The sequence below is a fragment of the Mus musculus genome, chromosome 11 (assembly GCF_000001635.26).
Source record: "Mus musculus strain C57BL/6J chromosome 11, GRCm38.p6 C57BL/6J".
NCBI classification, from domain to species: domain Eukaryota; kingdom Metazoa; phylum Chordata; class Mammalia; order Rodentia; family Muridae; genus Mus; species Mus musculus.
In genome coordinates, this window is record NC_000077.6 from 38,983,394 (window position 1) to 39,003,127 (window position 19,734).

Genomic DNA, 19,734 nt, shown 5'->3' on the forward strand with positions numbered 1-19,734 from the left:
TCCTGACCAAGTAGGTTTTATTCCAGGAATGCAGGGATGGCTTAATATACGAAAATCCATCAATGTAATCCACTATATAAACAAATTCAAAGACAAAAACCACATGATCATCTCGTTGGATGCAGAAAAAGCATTTGACAAGATCCAACACCCATTCATGATAAAAGTTCTGGAAAGATCAGGAATTCAAGGCCCATACCTAAACATGATAAAAGCAATCTACAGCAAACCAGTAGCCAACATCAAAGTAAATGGAGAGAAGCTGGAAGCAATCCCACTAAAATCAGGGACTAGACAAGGCTGCCCACTTTCTCCCTACCTTTTCAACATAGTACTTGAAGTATTAGCCAGAGCAATTCGACAACAAAAGGAGATCAAGGGGATACAAATTGGAAAGGAGGAAGTCAAAATATCACTTTTTGCAGATGATATGATAGTATATATAAGTGACCCTAAATATTACACCAGAGAACTCCTAAACCTGATAAACAGCTTCGGTGAAGTAGCTGGATATAAAATTAACTCAAACAAGTCAATGGCCTTTCTCTACACAAAGAATAAACAGGCTGAGAAAGAAATTAGGGAAACAACACCCTTCTCAATAGTCACAAATAATATAAAATATCTCGGCGTGACTCTAACTAAGGAAGTGAAAGATCTGTATGATAAAAACTTCAAGTCTCTGAAGAAAGAAATTAAAGAAGATCTCAGAAGATGGAAAGATCTCCCATGCTCATGGATTGACAGGATCAATATTGTAAAAATGGCTATCTTGCCAAAAGCAATCTACAGATTCAATGCAATCCCCATCAAAATTCCAACTCAATTCTTCAACGAATTAGAAGGAGCAATTTGCAAATTCATCTGGAATAACAAAAAACCTAGGATAGCAAAAACTCTTCTCAAGGATAAAAGAACCTCTGGTGGAATCACCATGCCTGACCTAAAGCTTTACTACAGAGCAATTGTGGTAAAAACTGCATGGTACTGGTATAGAGACAGACAAGTAGACCAATGGAATAGAATTGAAGACCCAGAAATGAACCCACACACCTATGGTCACTTGATCTTCGACAAGGGAGCTAAAACCATCCAGTGGAAGAAAGACAGCTTTTTCAACAAATGGTGCTGGCACAACTGGTTGTTATCATGTAGAAGAATGCGAATCGATCCATACTTATCTCCTTGTACTAAGGTCAAATCTAAATGGATCAAAGAACTTCACATAAAACCAGAGACACTGAAACTTATAGAGGAGAAAGTGGGGAAAAGCCTTGAAGATATGGGCACAGGGGAAAAATTCCTGAACAGAACAGCAATGGCTTGTGCTGTAAGATCGAGAATTGACAAATGGGACCTAATGAAACTCCAAAGTTTCTGCAAGGCAAAAGACACCGTCAATAAGACAAAGAGACCACCAACAGATTGGGAAAGGATCTTTACCTATCCTAAATCAGATAGGGGACTTATATCCAACATATATAAAGAACTCAAGAAGGTGGACTTCAGAAAATCAAACAACCCCATTAAAAAATGGGGCTCAGAACTGAACAAAGAATTCTCACCTGAGGAATACCGAATGGCAGAGAAGCACCTGAAAAAATGTTCAACATCCTTAATCATCAGGGAAATGCAAATCAAAACAACCCTGAGATTCCACCTCACACCAGTCAGAATGTCTAAGATCAAAAATTCAGGTGACAGCAGATGCTGGCGAGGATGTGGAGAAAGAGGAACACTCCTCCATTTTTGGTGGGATTGTAGGCTTGTACAACCACTCTGGAAATCCGTCTGGCGGTTCCTCAGAAAATTGGACATAGTACTACCAGAGGATCCAGCAATACCTCTCCTGGGCATATATCCAGAAGATGCCCCAACTGGTAAGAAGGACACATGCTCCACTATGTTCATAGCAGCCTTATTTATAATAGCCAGAAACTGGAAAGAACCCAGATGCCCCTCAACAGAGGAATGGATACAGAAAATATGGTACATCTACACAATGGAGTACTACTCAGCTATTAAAAAGAATGAATTTATGAAATTCCTAGCCAAATGGATGGAATTGGAGGGCATCATCCTGAGTGAGGTAACACATTCACAAAGGAACTCACACAATATGTACTCACTGATAAGTGGATATTAGCCCAAAACCTAGGATACCCAAGATATAAGATACAATTTCCTAAACACATGAAACTCAAGAAAAATGAAGACTGAAGTGTGGACACTATGCCCCTCCTTAGAAGTGGGAACAAAACACCCTTGGAAGGAGTTACAGAGACAAAGTTTGGAGCTGAGATGAAAGGATGGACCATGTAGAGACTGCCTTATCAAGGGATCCACCCCATAATCAGCATCCAAACGCTGACACCATTGCATACACTAGCAAGATTTTATCGAAAGGACCCAGATGTAGTTGTCTCTTGTGAGACTATGCTGGGGCCTAGCAAACACAGAAGTGGATGCCCACAGTCAGCTAATGGATGGATCACAGGGCTCCCAATGGAGGAGCTAGAGAAAGTACCCAAGGAGCTAAAGGGATCTGCAACCCTATAGGTGGATCAACATTATGAACTAACCAGTACCCCGGAGCTCTTGACTCTAGCTGCATATGTATCAAAAGATGGCCTAGTCGGCCATCACTGGAAAGAGAGGCCCATTGGACACACAAACTTTATATGCCCCAGAACAGGGGAACGCCAGGGCCAAAAAGGGGGAGTGGGCGGTTAGGGGAGTGGGGGTGGGTGGGTATGGGGGACTTTTGGTATAGCATTGGAAATGTAAATGAGCTAAATACCTAATAAAAAATGGAAAGAAAAAAAATAGTAAAAAAAATAAAAAATAAAAAATTAAAAAAAAAAAAAAAAAAAGAACTCAGAAGATGGAAAGATCTCCCTTGCTCATGGATTGGTAGGATTCATATAGTAAAAATGGACATCTTGCTGAAAGCAATCTATAGATTCAAAGCATTCCTCATTAAAATTACAAGACAATTCTTCACAGAGTTAGAAATAGCAATTTCCAAATTCATCTAGAATAACAAAACACCCAGGATAGCAAAAACTGTTCTCAACAATAAAAGAACTTCTAGGGGAATCATCATTCCTGACCTCAAGCTGTACCACAGCACAGTTGTGATAAAAACTGCATGATATTGGTACAGTGACTGGCAGGTAGATCAATGGAATAGAACTGAACACTCAGAAATTAACCCACACACCTATTGCTATTTGATCTTTGACAAAGGAGCTAAAACCATCCAGTGGAAAAAAGGACAGCATTTTCAACAAATGGTGCTGGTTCAACTGGCAGTTAGCATGTAGAATAATGCAAATTGATCTACTCTTATCTCCTTGTACAAAACTCAAGCCCAAATGGATCAAGGACCTCCACATATAACCAGATACACTTAAACTAATAGAAAAAAAAGTGGGGAAGAGCCTCAAGAATGAGCACAGGGGAAATTTTCCTGAACAGAAAAATAGCCTATGCTCTAAGATCAAGAATTGACAAATGGGACCTCAACACATTGCAAAGCTTCTTTAAGGCAAAGGACACTTTAAATAGGAAAAAACAGCAACCAACAGATTGGGGAAAGATCTTTACTAACCTTACATCTGATAGAGGGCTAATATCCAATATCCACAAAGAACTCAAGAAGTTAGACTCCAGAGAACCAAATAACTCTATTTTAATAAATGGGGTACACAGCTAAACAAAAATTCTCAACTGAGGAATATCAATTGGCTGAGAAGCAACTAAAGAAATGTTCAAAATCCTTAGTCATCAGAGAAATGCAAATCAAAACAACTTTGAGAGTCCACCTCATACCAGTCAAAATGGCTTAGATCAAAAACTCAGGTAACAGCAGTGGTTGGCAAAGATGTGGAGAAAGAGGAACACTGCTCCATTGTTCATGGAATCACAAGGTTGTATAACCATTCTGGAAATTAGTGTGTAAGTTCCTCAGAAAACTGGACATAGTACTACCTGAGGAACCAGCTGTACCACTATTGGGAATATACCTAGAAGATTCTCCAACATGTAATAAGGACACATGTTCATAGCAGCTTTATTTATAATAGCCAGAAGCTGGAAAGAACCCAGATGTCCCTCAACAGAGGAATGGATACAGAAAATGTGGTACATTTACACAATGGAGAACTGCTCAGCTATAAAAAAAAAATGAATCCTTGAAGTTCTTAGGCAAATGGATGGAACTTGAAAATATCATCCTGAGTGATGTAACCAATTAACAAAAGAACACACATGGTATGTACTCACTGACAAGTGGATATTAGCCCAGATGTTCAGAATAGGCAAGATAAAATTCACAGACCACATGAACCTCAAGAAGAAGGAAGACCACAGTGTGGATATTTAGGTGCTTCTTAGAACAGGGATCAAAATACACACAAGAAGAGATACAGAGACAATGTTTGGAACAGAAAAGGAGGAAAGGCCACACAGTGACCTGGGTATCCATCCCATATATAGTTACCAAACCCAGAAAATATTGTGACTGCCAACAAGTGCTTGCTGACAGGAGCCTGATGTCTTCTGTCAGTGCCTGACAAATACAGAGGTGAATGCACATAGCCATCCATTGGACTAAGCACAGGATCTCCAATGGAGTGCTTGAGAAAAGATCCAAGGAGCTGAAGGGGTTTGCAGCTCCACAAGAAGAACAACAATATGAACCAACCAGTACTCCCAAATCTCCCAGGGATGAAACCACCAACCAAAGAGTACACATGGAGGGACCTATTTATATTCCATCCACATATATAGCAGAGGATGGCCTTGTGGGGCATCAATGAGAGGTGAGGCCCTTGGTCTTTTGAAGGGCCCTAGTGTAGGGGAATGCCAAACAGAGAAGCAGGACTGGGTGGGTTAGTGAGCAAGGGGAGGGGTTTCTGAAAGGGGGGGGGGTTCGAGGGGAAATGAGGAAAGGAAATGTCAATAAAGAAAATATCTATAAGGAAAATAGGAAAAAATATGAAAATATTGGCAACCTACACACTGGGAAAAAAAATCTTCACTAACCCCACATTCAATAGAGTGCTAATATCCAAAATATATAAATAACTTAAGAAACTAACTTTTAAAAAATGAAACAACCCAATCAAAAATTGGAGTATAGAACTAAACCAAGAATTCACAACAGAGGAATCTCGAATAGCTGAGACACACCTAAATGCAAATCAAAACAATCCTGAGATTCCATCTTACACTAATCAGAATTGCTAAGATCAAAACCTCGGGCAACAGCACATGTTGGTGAGGAGGTGGAGAAAGAGGAGCACTCCTCTATTTCTGGTGGGATTGCAAACTGGTACAACCACTCTGGAAATCAATTTGGAGATTCCTCAGAAAATTAGAAATAGATCTACCTGAAGACCAACTCTTGGGAATATACCCAAAAGATGCCACACCATGTCATAGGGGCACATGTTCGACTATGTTCACAGCAGATTTGTTTGTGATAGCCAGAAACTGGAAACAACCCAGATGTCCAATGACCTCCAGAATAAGGGATACAGAAAATGTGGTTCATTCACAAAGTGGAATACTATTCAGCTATTAAGAATAAGGACATTGTGAGTTTTGCAGGCAAATGGTTGGAACTGGAAAATATCATCCTGAGTAAGATAACTCAGACCCAAAAGGACATGCATGATATTTACTCGGTAAAATGTAGATATTACCCCCCCCCCAAAAAAAAATGTACAGAATACCCAAGATACAGTTCACAGAATTCAAAGTGGTCAACAAGCTGAAGTGTCCAAGTGAGGATGCCTTAGTCACACTTGGGAGAGAGAAGAAAGAAACCTCAAATAGGGAGGGAGGGAGGGAGGGAGGGAGGGAGGGAGGGAGGGAGGGAGGGAGGGACTTGGGATGGAAAGGGAAGTGGGGTAGAGGGGAACCCAATCTGGTATTGGGTGGAGAAAAAGAATGAAGCCCTGAGGGCCAGCAGAAATAATGGAAATAGGCAACCTCAGGAGGTAGGAGGTTGGGTGGGGGCGGGGGGGGCACCTCTCCAGAATATAATAGAGACCTGGGAGGTGAAAGACTCTCAGGACTCAAAGGGAGGAACCCTAGATGAAATGCATTGTAGTGGGGAGAGAAAACTTGTAGAGCTCAGCAGACAGAGTGTCAAGTGAGGGATGGCTTGCCATCTTACAGTCAAAAGTCTGACCCATAATTGTTCCTGTCTGAAAGAACTACAAGGATGAAAATGGAGAGGAGCCGGAGGAAAAGAAAGTCCAGCAACAGGTCCAACGTGTGATCTAGCTAAAAGGGAGGCCCCAAGGCCTGGTGCTATTACTGAGGCTGTGGAGCACTCACAAAAATGGACCTAACATGTCTGCCCTTCATAAGATCCAACAAACAGCTGAAAGAGTCAGATGCAGATGTTTGCACTCAACCAGTGGACAGAAGGAGCTGACCCCTGTTGTTGAATTAGGGAAGACTGGAAGAAGCTGAGGAGGAGGGCAACCCTGTAGGAGGGCCAGCAGTCTCAATTAACCTGGATCCCTTAGATCTTTCAGATACTGGACCACCAACTAGGCAGCATACACCACTTGATATGAGGCCCCCAACACATATACAGCAGTGGACTGCAGAGTGTATTTTCGATGAGAGATGATGCACCTAACCCTCATGAGACTGGAGGACCCAGAGAGTTTAGAGGTTTGGTAGCATATGGGGTAGACGGTGGTGACAACCTCGAGGAGACAGGCAAGGGGGCGGGAAAGACTTGTGGGATGCAGAACAGTTGGAGGGCGGAACAGGAGGTGAATAAAATCTGGAGTTTAAGATAAACAAACAAATAAATAAAATGATTAAAAACTCCTGAATGTATAATGTATAAACATATATATTATTTCAGAAAGGAGCCCTCAACATCTACCTTTAGAAGCATAGGCTTTAAAACAATAAAGCATAGTGTTGCCGATGTGTCTTGTTATTTTGGAAGAAGACTGTCCCTTAACCAGGGGGTGTAAGCTTGACCTCAATCCTATGTCCCAATTTCTGAAGTAAGGGAATAGAAAATGTTGGTTTTGATTCAGTACATGTGCAAGTTTTATATTTCTTATTCCATATTTCTTTAAAGAAATAAATCTATGGAAAATAATACTGGACAATCAAATGGCATTTTGTTCAGCAAAACATCCTTTAAAAAGCAATGTATTCGTCAATATCAATGTAATTGCCATTATCTTACAAGGTGTGAATAAAACCTTTAGGAATTTAGTAAACTTAATATGTTTTTCTATGTGTATCATAAGCTGACTAACCCAGTTTACCAAGCACATAATAGGAAAAAGCTTTTTTAAGAAACATATTAAAGATAAACATTTAATAATATTTTAGTATTTTATGTCATCTAACAATAAATCTATGACATGGATATACACATACTTTGAAACATAGTGTATAATATACATTAAGTTAACATACATATAAGTGTATGTCAATTTTACAAACAATTTTTTTAGATTAAAACAATTTGTTGATTCCATGTCATATTATCAAATAAATAATGAAGTATTAATTCATTAATATTAAAATTATATTATTAAACTAATAATTTTATTTTTATTTTGTTTATGTGCCTATGCATAAGTATATATAAACAATGGTAGGAATATATTAATATTTGATTCTCTAAATATGGAGTTACATGTAGTTGTAAGCTACCTGACATAGATGCTAGAAACTACATAGGTTGGCTGGAAGAGCAGTAAACACCATTAAACATTGAGCCATCTCTCCAATCCCATGAAAACTATTCTTACACAACAAGGGAAATATGTTCTTATAATATATGTAAACTTTTTTACAAATTGGAATTAGTTTTCCCCAATATAATATTTTTATTAATTATTTTGGAATATCATACAATGCACCTCATTCACACTTGCTTCTTATTTCTACCAGGTTCACCATCCCACCTTTGCATCTGCCCGCTCAAAAAAGGAAAAGAAACAAACAAAAAGTTTAATTTGTGTTGCCCATATACTCATTAGAGCATGGTAACTCCCAGTGCATGGCTAGTCCCTTAAGAAAAAAAACAAAAACAAAAACAAAAACAAAACAGAATTCCCCATCCGCATCCCCAGAGGGCATCAACTGTGACAAGTTATACTTTAGCATCTTAGTCACAATTTTAGGGATTCTCTTCAATGTCTTCCAGTGTGAACTATTTCTTTTGGGAGAATGTATATGGAGTAGGAGATGGGTTGGCACAGAATCCTTCAATGTTTCTCATTTTCAGTTATGAGTCTGCAATCATCAATACCACTGCAGAAGAGGTTTCCCTGCCCAGTGACAGCACAGACCACCAATGTCATTGACATCAGCACAGCTTCCAGGAGCAGCATGAACCACTGACATCATGGTCTCTGGCAGCAGCAGTGACCTTGGAAGTCTTCAATGATACTTAAGTCAGGAAGTGAACCATTTTTCACCTCTGGTATCTTTCTGTTGCTCAGGATGAGGGTGGTCATTCAGTTGGGCAGCATGTCTGGGGGCAGGAGCTGTGCAAGCTCCAGGCTGCTGTTCACCACCCTGCCCTCACTGCCACCTACCTGCCAGTACCCTTGGCAGGAGTATGAGCTTCTCAGCCCTTGGTCATAATCGAAGACCCTTTGCATTCCTCCTGCTAACAGGGTAAGATTCACAAGCAGCAGGAGCAGTGGTGGCTACATGCCAAGGGCCAGGCCCATATACCTGGTGGCACCAGGCCCACTAGTAGTCCAAGCCTCCCTGTGCCTGGAGGACTGTCACTACTAGATAACAATATGCTCCTTTGACCACTGAAGCCATGCTACTAGAGTTTTACCACTAGCATTGCGCCATTATGCCATCTCCAAATTTAAGAAATTTAAGATTTACCTTAATGTCTACAAGTATAGCAGAGTATCATTAATAGTGCCAGGGGTTGGCTTTCTTCCATGGCTTTGGTCTCAAGTTAAGTCAGTCATTGGTTGGCCATTCCCTCAATCTCTATTCCATTTATATGCTTCAACTTCTAGTAGGCAGGGCAAAATTTGGATTGAAGGTTTGTGGGTAGATGATGTCCCCTCCCTCCACTGGAAACCCTTCCTGCAGACAGGAAGTGGCCACTTCAGACTCTAAATCCCCTGTGGGTAGGAATCTCAGCAAGTGGTACGTATAGCCTCACCTTTCCCAGGCCTTGAGCTAGTCCCAGAGATGCCCCCCCCACCAATTTCCATTTACATTCCCAGACCTCTCCCATCCCTCCCCATACCTGATAGTCATTCCAGTTTTTCCCCTCTACTCTCTCAGCCAGCCAGCTCCCTCTCTCCCTCCTCCTCCTCTAGTGACTATTTTGTTTCCCTTCTGAGAGAGATTCACAAATACTTTCCTTGGGCTCTCCTTATTATGCAGATTCTTAGGAATCTAGCATGACTGTCTCCCAGGGAGGCTTCATCCATCAGCAGATAGAAAAAGATGCAGAGATCTACAGTCAAATATCAGGCAGAGCTGGTCCATCTTGTGGAAGAGTCGGGGATAGGATTGAAGGAACCTGAGCGGTCAAGGACACCACAAGAAGACCTACAGAGTAAACTATACTGGGTCAATGGGGCTCACGAGACTTAATATCTAACCTTAACCTAAGCCCTCTACATATTTTTAGCAAATGTACAGTTTGATAGTCTATTCATGTTGATCCCCTAATAATTAGAGGAGGAGCTGTCTCAGACTCTGTTGCCTGCCATTGGGTCCCCTTCCTTAACTGCCTAGATAGTCCTCAGTGGGAGAGATTTACCTAGTCCTGCTGGGACTAGATGCCTCAGAATGGGGCAGTACCCAAGGGAAGGGTCTCCTTCTCTGAGGACAAGGGGAGGGAGAAAAGAGAGAGGGATTTGGAAGGGCATGGCTGGAAGATGTGCAGCTGGGATCAGTGTGTCAAGCTGTATATATTATTGGAAACATTACTTTCTTTTTATTTTTTGATGAAATATAGTGAGTTCTTTTTATTGTTAACCCAAAGAACTTACTGCTTTTATCTCAGTTTTCAGGGTTATTTTTAAAATAAATCTATTTTACTTCACCTTATTATATGTCTTGTTATATAATTATATTTGAATTACTTTTACTATATAATACTTGAGCCGTCCTTTATTAAGTATGTCTTTGTTCCAGGCAATGTAGGTCTGTGTTCTACTTAATAGCAAGACCCAGTTTTATATCATCTGTGTTTTAAGAAATTTTGCAGTTATTTCTCCATTCAACAAATACCTACTGAATCTCTTCAATGTTTGTGCACACAATAAAACCTAGACAATATCTTCAAGAGCCCTGATCCAGTTGGTGGATATTAATTAAACAAATATATAATATGGAATGTAACATGGCAAAAAGAGTATGAACAAAGAAAAATGGCTAAGGTTAAATGAAGGGATGTTTTATTGAGAGAGTGAAGGATAAAACACCAGAGGACATATCCATCTCAACAGAGCCATCAGTGAAATGGGGTAATAATGTATTACATAACTGGAGCGAGGATATTTTGAGAACTGACAATACCTCGGTTAAAACAGATGATCATTGAAGGGGGTGCATAGGATAGTATGCCATGGATTGATGATGGCAAAATGTGGGGTCTAAAAGCCACTGTCAGAGTTCTAGTTGGCAACATCCTGGCTTTGTGGGCACAGCAGTTTCTGTAACCTCTCTGTGCCTCAGTTTTTCCAACTGTAGTACATTCACTCTTCTACTTTGGGAATGAATAATTGACTGGACAGTGGACTTCTTAAAGCAGTTGTAATGAGCGACATAGAGTGAGTGCTGGAAGAATGTAAGCTAGGTTCTTATATTATCATTAGGTTTTCAATGATGCTATACAGATCACTTCCTGACATAAATTAACAATATAATCTATGTCCCCACCCAGAACATAGGACTTCTAAGAGATGTGTATACTATAATGCACCTGTTTCTACAAAAGTAAGGGCTCTGCTTTGGGGGTGCACGTGTTCCATACACTATTTAATTGCCTTCCATCGAAAGAATACTAAATTGAGAATGATTAAATTAAGTGAACTGGAGAAAGCCTATTACTAATGTAAATCATTATAAAAGCTTCACTAGGCAAAGAAGTAAAAACTAGAGAGTATAATGTAGTGTCTTTGGATAGTCTTCTGGTAGACAATTAAATTGCTAAAAGTGAGACAGTACTGTTAATAATTGCACATTTCATTTAATATATAATTATTCATTGTGGTCTTGATAGCTTTCTTAAGCTCAGCAATGGAAGTGACCTTTTTTTTTTCCTGCTTGTACTTCTTCCTCGTGTGTCTAAACTGTCTCCATTTATCTTCCTTCACCTTATACCTAGTGTATAGAAAAGGGAATAGTCTTTTGTCTCCTTAAGACTTGTGTGTCAAATAAAAACATTCATTCCTCCACAGAAGGACAAGGAACACTTGTCTCCTGGAGATAATAAATGTGCTGACTTATTTCATGTCTAGGATCCCAGGAGGAAATGATATTTTGGGGCAGAAAATGCTTACAACTATAAGGAATTGCAGAAGAATATACTGGTTCTAAAGCAATCCAATTCACTACTCAAAATATGTCACAAATTAAGAAAAAATTAAGAGAATTCATTAGCAAAATGTTTCATGCGACTACCCAATAATTATCCCTTGACTATTTGGCAACACACAATTACAATCTTTGCTTATGGAGTTATTTTTCTTTTTCTTTTTCTTTTTCTTTCTTTTTTCCAGTTATAAAGAATACTCATGGTCACTACATTTTCGGACTAAAATAATTTATATCACTTGAAGTGCTGAGAATAGTGTCATGCCTGAGATGCTTTTATAAATTGTCTGGTTTAGTTTTCCCTATACTTTCAAAGGGTTCTAGTAGACTATAGTCTACATATTAGAAACCATGAGAAAGAAAAAGCAGGAAATTTATCTGTTTTTTGAAACATTGGGTTACAAATCTAACTATGAAACGTCTTACTCAAGTATGTGATAAACCCATCTTTATCATCATCTTATTTTATTCAGATGAGTAGAAAAAGAGGGATTAATCTTTATTGATTTAATGATAATAATAATAATAATAAGAAGAAGAAGCAAGGTACTCAGTAATTCAGCAAAATTTCCCAATAAGTCTAGGCATGATATAACAGGAATATTATTGGAACCGAATGAATTGTATACATATATTTTGGTAAATAATATTAACTAGGAGCTTGCTTTGCATGTAATCACAAAACAGAAAATCAAAAACGTACAAAAATCAACAATTATTAGACTTAAGGAATATGTTCCAGACAATTAACTTTTCTAAATACATAAATATACACCTAATTCTTTTATCATTGATAAGTTTATCTTTCAGTTAGTGACTTATTTACCCAAAAATTTAAAGGAATTTTTTAAAAAATCATTTTCATTTGCAACTACAATACCTTTCTGTTGAGTTTCTCTTGATTTTATAAATAGAATAATTTATTTTCTTATTTTAATTGTTCTCTGACAAAAATATCTCCATCCCCACATTAATCCCTTCAGCTTCTTAGTCATTATAATTTCATGAATACACATATCTATTTAACCCATGTACATCACTAGAATATACACCACATGAGAGCGATACTTCATTTGTTTGCTACCATGTTTCTGATGTTCAGAGGGGTGTGGACAGATAATGAGTATTTAAAAAAAATATGAAATGAATGAATAAATGTCGCGTCTGCTCTCAACCAGCAAGAACGACACGACCACCAGTCCTTCTAACAGTAGTTTATTCAGCAAACTTCAGTCTTCCTCTCTTGTCTTCCTCTTCATCTATATCTCCCAATAATAATAATAATAATCCTCTCTCAAATAATAATTATCCCTCTAACCCGGGCCTCTCACTCTTATATACTCTCAGCCCTCATCCACTCACAGCAGGCCACGTCACCTCACCAGGTTCACAGCTTCAGCTAATCAGGGCAGCAGGGGCATATCTCCACCAAAATGGATTCACTAGTATCCTGGTACACCTGCGCAGCTCTCATGATGGTTGTGGCTTATATTCAGGTGAGGAAGTCAGGTGCAAGTCATATGACTTAGCTACAGTCCCTGGCGCCTTTGGGACTGCTGCCACACCCACTCCTCACAAATAAACTGCATGGTCATAAAATTATAAAATGAAATCAGTCCCTATCATGACTTTTTGAATGTGTACAAATGCTTATACGTATAGAAACATAGGTTAATAGGCAAGTATGAAATCAAATTTATTGAGAACATTTTTTTTTTCAAAAATGGCTGTATTTTTATGCAGATCATTCATAAGCAATAATGTCACAAATTATAATATGAATATTTGGAAGGAAGTCTAATGAAAAATTCAAAGTTTTTTCTAATATCTTTAATGAGAAACCGATTGATAAAGAAATTAAAATGTATGCTTTTATCTTCTACAGAAGTATCCCAAAATCAACTAGATATATAATTATTTTGGTAATAAAATTTAATAACAAGTTAAGAAGTCTACAAATATGAATAAAACAGTAAATAAGGCAGTATACTCAGTTGTGGAGTGTCAATAGAATCTTTGAGGTACATGGGTGAAAAATATTTTGATCAAAAGAACATGCATTGACATGCCATGAACCAAAGTTTTCATACTATCCATGCATTTCTGTTTAAAATTAAAGCAGAGAATACATATAGATCTGGATTTAAAAGTATACATATTGAAAGCTGTGTGTTAAGATAATTGACAAATCAATTAAATAAAAATATGAAAGTTAATCTAATTCAAATCCTTTGAAAAAAAATCTCTAAGGATATAACCCAACTCAGATTTTGCATCTTATTCCTTTTTAGTCGATCCAGTAGAATAAAGTGAGATTTTGAACAGTTTTACAAGGATGAGTTTTGATTGTCATCTTTGGTTCCCTTTGGCTTAAGTTATCTTGGCATTAGGCAACAAATGGTAGAGACTGATAAAGAGTATCCATAAAAAATAAAACAGAGATAACAGCTTTGAAGGACAGTGGTGTAACAGTATAAGCATGATAACAGCATAATTTGATGTATTCTTGACTGCAGGGAACCCTTTCAGAGAAGATGACTTCAAAACCTGTCATAAGCATCAATATAATTTCAGTGTGATGAAGAGGAATGAAGTAGTCCTCTGAACATAAAGATGATCAAGGATCAGATATATCAAATGCATAAGACAGCATATTAGAGAAAGGTCATGAAAATCTTAATATGATCAAAGCATTTTTAATTTATTCTTTTATCCATGAAAAACCATTGAAACCTTTGTATATGAATGTGAGTATACATATAAAACCTTTGCATATGAATGTGTGTGGATACAAAAAAAAAAAAAAAGAGAAGATGTTTACGTGTTAGATTTGGAGATTCTTCAGTAGAGGAGAATCTGTTCACTGGAAAAATACAAGGATTTTTACACAGAACATCCTTAGCACTGAACACCTAATCACTTCAATTTCAACTCTATTGACTTGTGATCCACACTAAGCATTTCCTTTTGTCAGAAGAGCTAGTCATCTACATGTGAAGAAGTGGTCATTTGATTGACTGCCTTACTTGCAGTCAAATTCACTCCAAGCTTAACAATAAAGCAGAAACTATGAGTGAACCCCATCCTATTCCTTCCTCCCATTGTCTTCTTGATAGCCTAGTATGTTCAAGTTACAATTCCATTCCCGCTTCAGAAAAATATGTTTAATAAGCCACATAAATTTGTAAGTTTCTTGAAAATTTGGTTCTTGCAATATTTTTTTTCTTTTCCATTTTTTATTAGGTATTTAGCTCATTTACATTTCCAATGCTATACCAAAAGTCCCCCATAGCCACCCACCCCCACTCCCCTACCCACCCACTCCCCCTTTTTGGCCCTGGCGTTCCCCTGTACTGGGGCATATAAAGTTTGCGTGTCCAATGGGCCTCTCTTTCCAGTGATGGCCGACTAGGCCATCTTTTGATACATATGCAGCTAGAGTCAAGAGCTCCGGGGTACTGGTTAGTTCATAATGTTGCAATATTTTAATAAGGGGTTCAAGCCATGAGTATAGCCTTGAACTTAACAGTACTACTGATTCCCCAGTTCCCTGTTCTTTGGATTGTATCATATATGATAAAGTCATTCCTTGAAATGCAACCTGTATTGGCAACACAAGTGATTCTGATAAATCTAGGAAAGGGTTTAGTCTGTAATATCATCAAAGAAGTATGGTTTGAAAGAAACAAAGCTTACTCAGAGGCCTCTGGAACTTTCTGGTCTTTGGAAGCAAATTAAAAGAAATAATCTTGTTGCTTTTCCTTTTTATTCATTCTAGATTTGATGCCTGGAAGTGTTGCATCTATCTCAAAGGAAACACATATTTATGACGACAGAAGTAAATTTAAAAAAAAAAAAAAAAGCACATGCAAGGTTGGATACATTGTTATACCAATAACCCAGCTACCTAGATGCCCATCATGAGTTAGGATTCCCTATCATACCAGATAATGCCTGTTCTTCATTGTTTTTATCATTTCAAGTAAGGGATTTTGTTATTAGGATTCCCAACCATTCCAATGGACAAAAATAATAAAATCTCTAAAATGAAATTTGCTAAACGGAGTATTTTTTTTAATTTGGTTAATAATACACACTGCACTGTTATGTTTTGGAGCTGTGCACAAAAGCATTCTGAATAACAGCAGTTAGCAGTTTATTCTTCAAAAGATTAAAGGATTATGTGACATAAAGTCAAATAACTTTGCCTCTGTTGTGTATTTTATAATCTGTGGCTAATTGCAACGTTTCATGTAGATGAGCAACATTGTAATATGTTTGTTTCATCTAATACTAAATATGAAGCTCTATTTTTATGCATTTCTTGATACGGTAAAATTTTTATAAAGGAACAAGTCTATACTAACTTCTGTCCTCACGGTTTAGGAATCAAGGCAAAAGAGGAAGCAGAAAGATTGTAAGCCATACTGGTGGATGATGACACGAAAGCATTGTCTTTCAGTCATAAAAGGACTAGTGTGGATTTGAACTCACAGAGAATGTAACAGCATGCACAAGACCTGCATAGGTTCAGATCAGAAAAGATCCCAGCACTGAGAATGGGAAGTAAACACAAAGTCTCACTCCTGAAGAAAATACCTAATAAAAAATTGGAAAAAGAGAAGAAGAAGAAGAAGAAGAAGAAGAAGAAGAAGAAGAAGAAGAAGAAGAAGAAGAAGAAGAAGAAGAAGAAGAAGAAGAAGAAGAAGAAGAAGTCACTTACAATTAGTATGCATTGGGAAAGGAAACAAAAATCACTTTTTGGAGTGTCACTGTGTATGGTAATCAACCACAAATGGGACAGACCCATTTCCAGGAGGAGCTGACCAGCAAGAAATGGATTTCATAGTTGTTTTTTCTGATGCTGTTATATATCTGTGTGCATGTATCTGTATGTTTATGTGCACATGCATGTGTGTGTGTGTGTTCTGTGTAGTTTTGTTTTGCTTTGTTTTTAACGTATTGGTTTCCACTTGTTTTGATATTGTTTTATCAATTTCATTTTGAGAGAGGCAGAGCATGACATTGGATGTGTGAGGTGTACCAGGCAGGAATTGGGGGAGGGGAGATAATTTGATCAAAATATATCATACATAATAAAATAAAGTATTTTAAAAAGACATAGGGAACAATATTTTATCCAGAGCTCTCAAAAGACAAAGACAATGACTATATGTTTCTATTAGAAAAGGTATGAGAAAGCACTACATGAAAATTAGTCAGAATAAAATTATAAGAACAAGGACTTTTTGTCTTGTCTTGTTGTTTTGACCCCTCGGGTGCTATCTCTTACAGGCCTGCTTTTATCTGAAGAGGAAATGGAGGAGAGTGGATATGTGGGACAGGGGAGTTTGAAGGGGGTTGGGAGGAGTAGAGGGAGGGAAAACGGTGGTTAGATGAATTGCCTGAGGGTAGAATCTATTCTCAATGATATAGAGGGAGAGAGAGAGGGAGGGGGAGGGGGAGGGGGAAGGAGCAGGAGAGGGAGGGGAGGGGAGGAGGAGGGGGAGAGGGAGGGGAGGGGGAGAGGGAGGGGGAGGGGAGGGGGGAGAGGGAGGGGGAGGGGAGAGGGTCAGGGAGAGGAAGTGGGGGGGGGAGAGAGAGAGAGAGATTCAGAGTGTTTACCCTGAAGTATTAAGTATTGCAAAAATCCTAGCCAACAGTACTCTTTCCATCCGTATTCCACCAAGAATGTGTATAGTTCCAACTATTCTTCATACTTGTCAAACCAAAATGGAAGAAATTTCATTTGATCAGTTTTAAATTACCCACTGAATGAACTCTTTTGATAAATGAATGAAGTGCAAAATGACCATATCTAATTGGTCTGTGGGCACATAAATCCTGGTGCTGTTCTCAGCAATAGCAGTTTCCTAGCGTCAGAAGTAATACTTGGCAAAAATCAAGTTTGACTAGGTTAAATGTATGAAGACTTGTCCTTGAGTTCTACAAATTAAGGTACACATTTGCAGCTGAGGAGATGGTTCAGTCAGTAAGTGTTTGATGCTTAAGTGAGGACCAGAGCTCAGATAATCAGCACTTGTATAAAAAGATGGGTGTGATGGGTTATCCCTCTAACTCTCTGTGCTGATGTAGAGACAGCAGGTTTCCAGGGTTTGTTGGAAAGGCCTTCTAACCAAATTGGAACCCTTTATGTTCAATTGCAATGCGCCAAATAATGGTGATGAATGACTGAAAAATAAAGCCTATAGAAAATTCTTGCCTACACACACACACACACACACACACACACACACACACACAAAGAGAACACAAAATGAAAAAAATGATCAGTTTTATATAAAATAATAGAAGTAACAGAATAAAAACCTAATAACCTCATAAGAATGAGATATTGAAAAAGAAGCATAAAAGTAAAGAAGCCTAAAATACTTGTCAAATCCATAATGTGGAGACATGAATGCAGAATCAAAGAGTTTTGTTTTGTTCTGTAGTTTCCTTTTAAGTAAAAGTATAAATTAACTTGACACACAGGGTATATATGCATGTAAATATTTACTGGAGTTGAATATTATAAATGGCCCCAACTTGTAAGTCTATTTATGAACATTAATTTGGCAATAGTGTACAAAGCAAATTAGAGTAAGATAAAACTATGTCATGGTTTCTTAACTGCCTCCAAGATGAGATAGCTTAAATTCTTCATGAATCAATAAAAATAAAAGGAATAATTCTAAATGAATAAAAAATAAAAAAATGCTTTGATATAAGAGGAGACTATGTTATATTACAACTAATGACTCTTTTCTAAATACATCATAAAGACTGTTTCTAGAATGTCAAAAATATTTAGGTTTTCTGTTTCAGTGGCCCTAATTGGGACATTGTATGTAGCAGGAATTTGTGGGGCAGCTTTGAGAGGATTGATATGTACTGTAGGAGTGCAATGGTATTTCGAGATTATACAAATTGTAATCAAAATTGCTACAGCATTGCAGCTCAATGAGAAGCAATTAGAAAAGGATGTAGACTCAAGGGAATAATACACAGAAATAGGACATAGCATTATAGTGCTTGGTACCATGTCTGGCTACTTTGACTACTAGCTTGTGACATTGTAACTAACATAAGCATTGTATATATTCTTTACATTTTATTTAATGGCACGAGGAAAGTAAAGTATATAGTCATTAAACAGTATTGTTTAAAAGGAACCAAGCCAGAGGAGAGTCTAGAGTTAGAAAACACAGGCAATGGAAAAATATCACATAACATATTTTGGTGCAGTTCTAGTTGTAATAGCTAGACAACAAAGACTAATGTAAAGAAAGAGTCAATAGAAGCCATTTGCTGATAGGATAACAGGCTGTAGGATAATGAGATGTCTCAGAGAACTTCAATACCTGAGTTAGTGAAACAGAGATAAATATTAAAACTTCGATTTAAGGTAGCACTGAGCCTTGGAAGCAGAAAGATACAGGAAGCTGTGCCTTAATGGAAAGTAGAGGATGCATCTTAAAGGATCGTTGCGTATAAAACTGATGTGAATATTGATAGATACACTGAAGTCAGAAGTATAGACAAAAGGATGCTGACTGTGTTCTCTCTTGTTTCAGAGGCAGCTCTTCAATCTTGTCTAATTTCCTAGCTGGAAAACTTTAATTTTCCTGTAGATTCTCAACACAAAGTGATTACTGGATGGCTATTGGTGAGTTAGAGAAAGGACTGAAGCAGCTGACAGGGGGATTTGCCACCCCATAGGAAGAACAACAATATCAACCAACCAGATCCTGCTCTGAGCTCCCAGGTACTGAACCACCAACCAAAGAGTACATATAGAAAGGACCCATGGCTCCAGTGGCATATGTAGCAGAGGATGGCCTTCTGGGACATCAATGGGAGGAGAGGCACTTGGTCCTGTGAAGGCTAGATGCCCCAGTGTAGAGGAATGCCAAATTGGAGGGTGCTCCACCACCGTGCTGGAGCACCCTCATAGAAGCAGGGGAAGGGGGATATGATAGGGGGATTCTAGAGGGAAGCTGGGAAAGGGGATAACATCTGAAATGTAAATAAAGAAAATATCCAATTAAAAGAGAGAGAAGAAAAAAAGAAAAATGTGTATGCAAATTACTTCCTCCCTTATTCTCTTTTCCTCTGTCCCTCTTTCTCTCTCTCTTTCCCTCCCTCCCT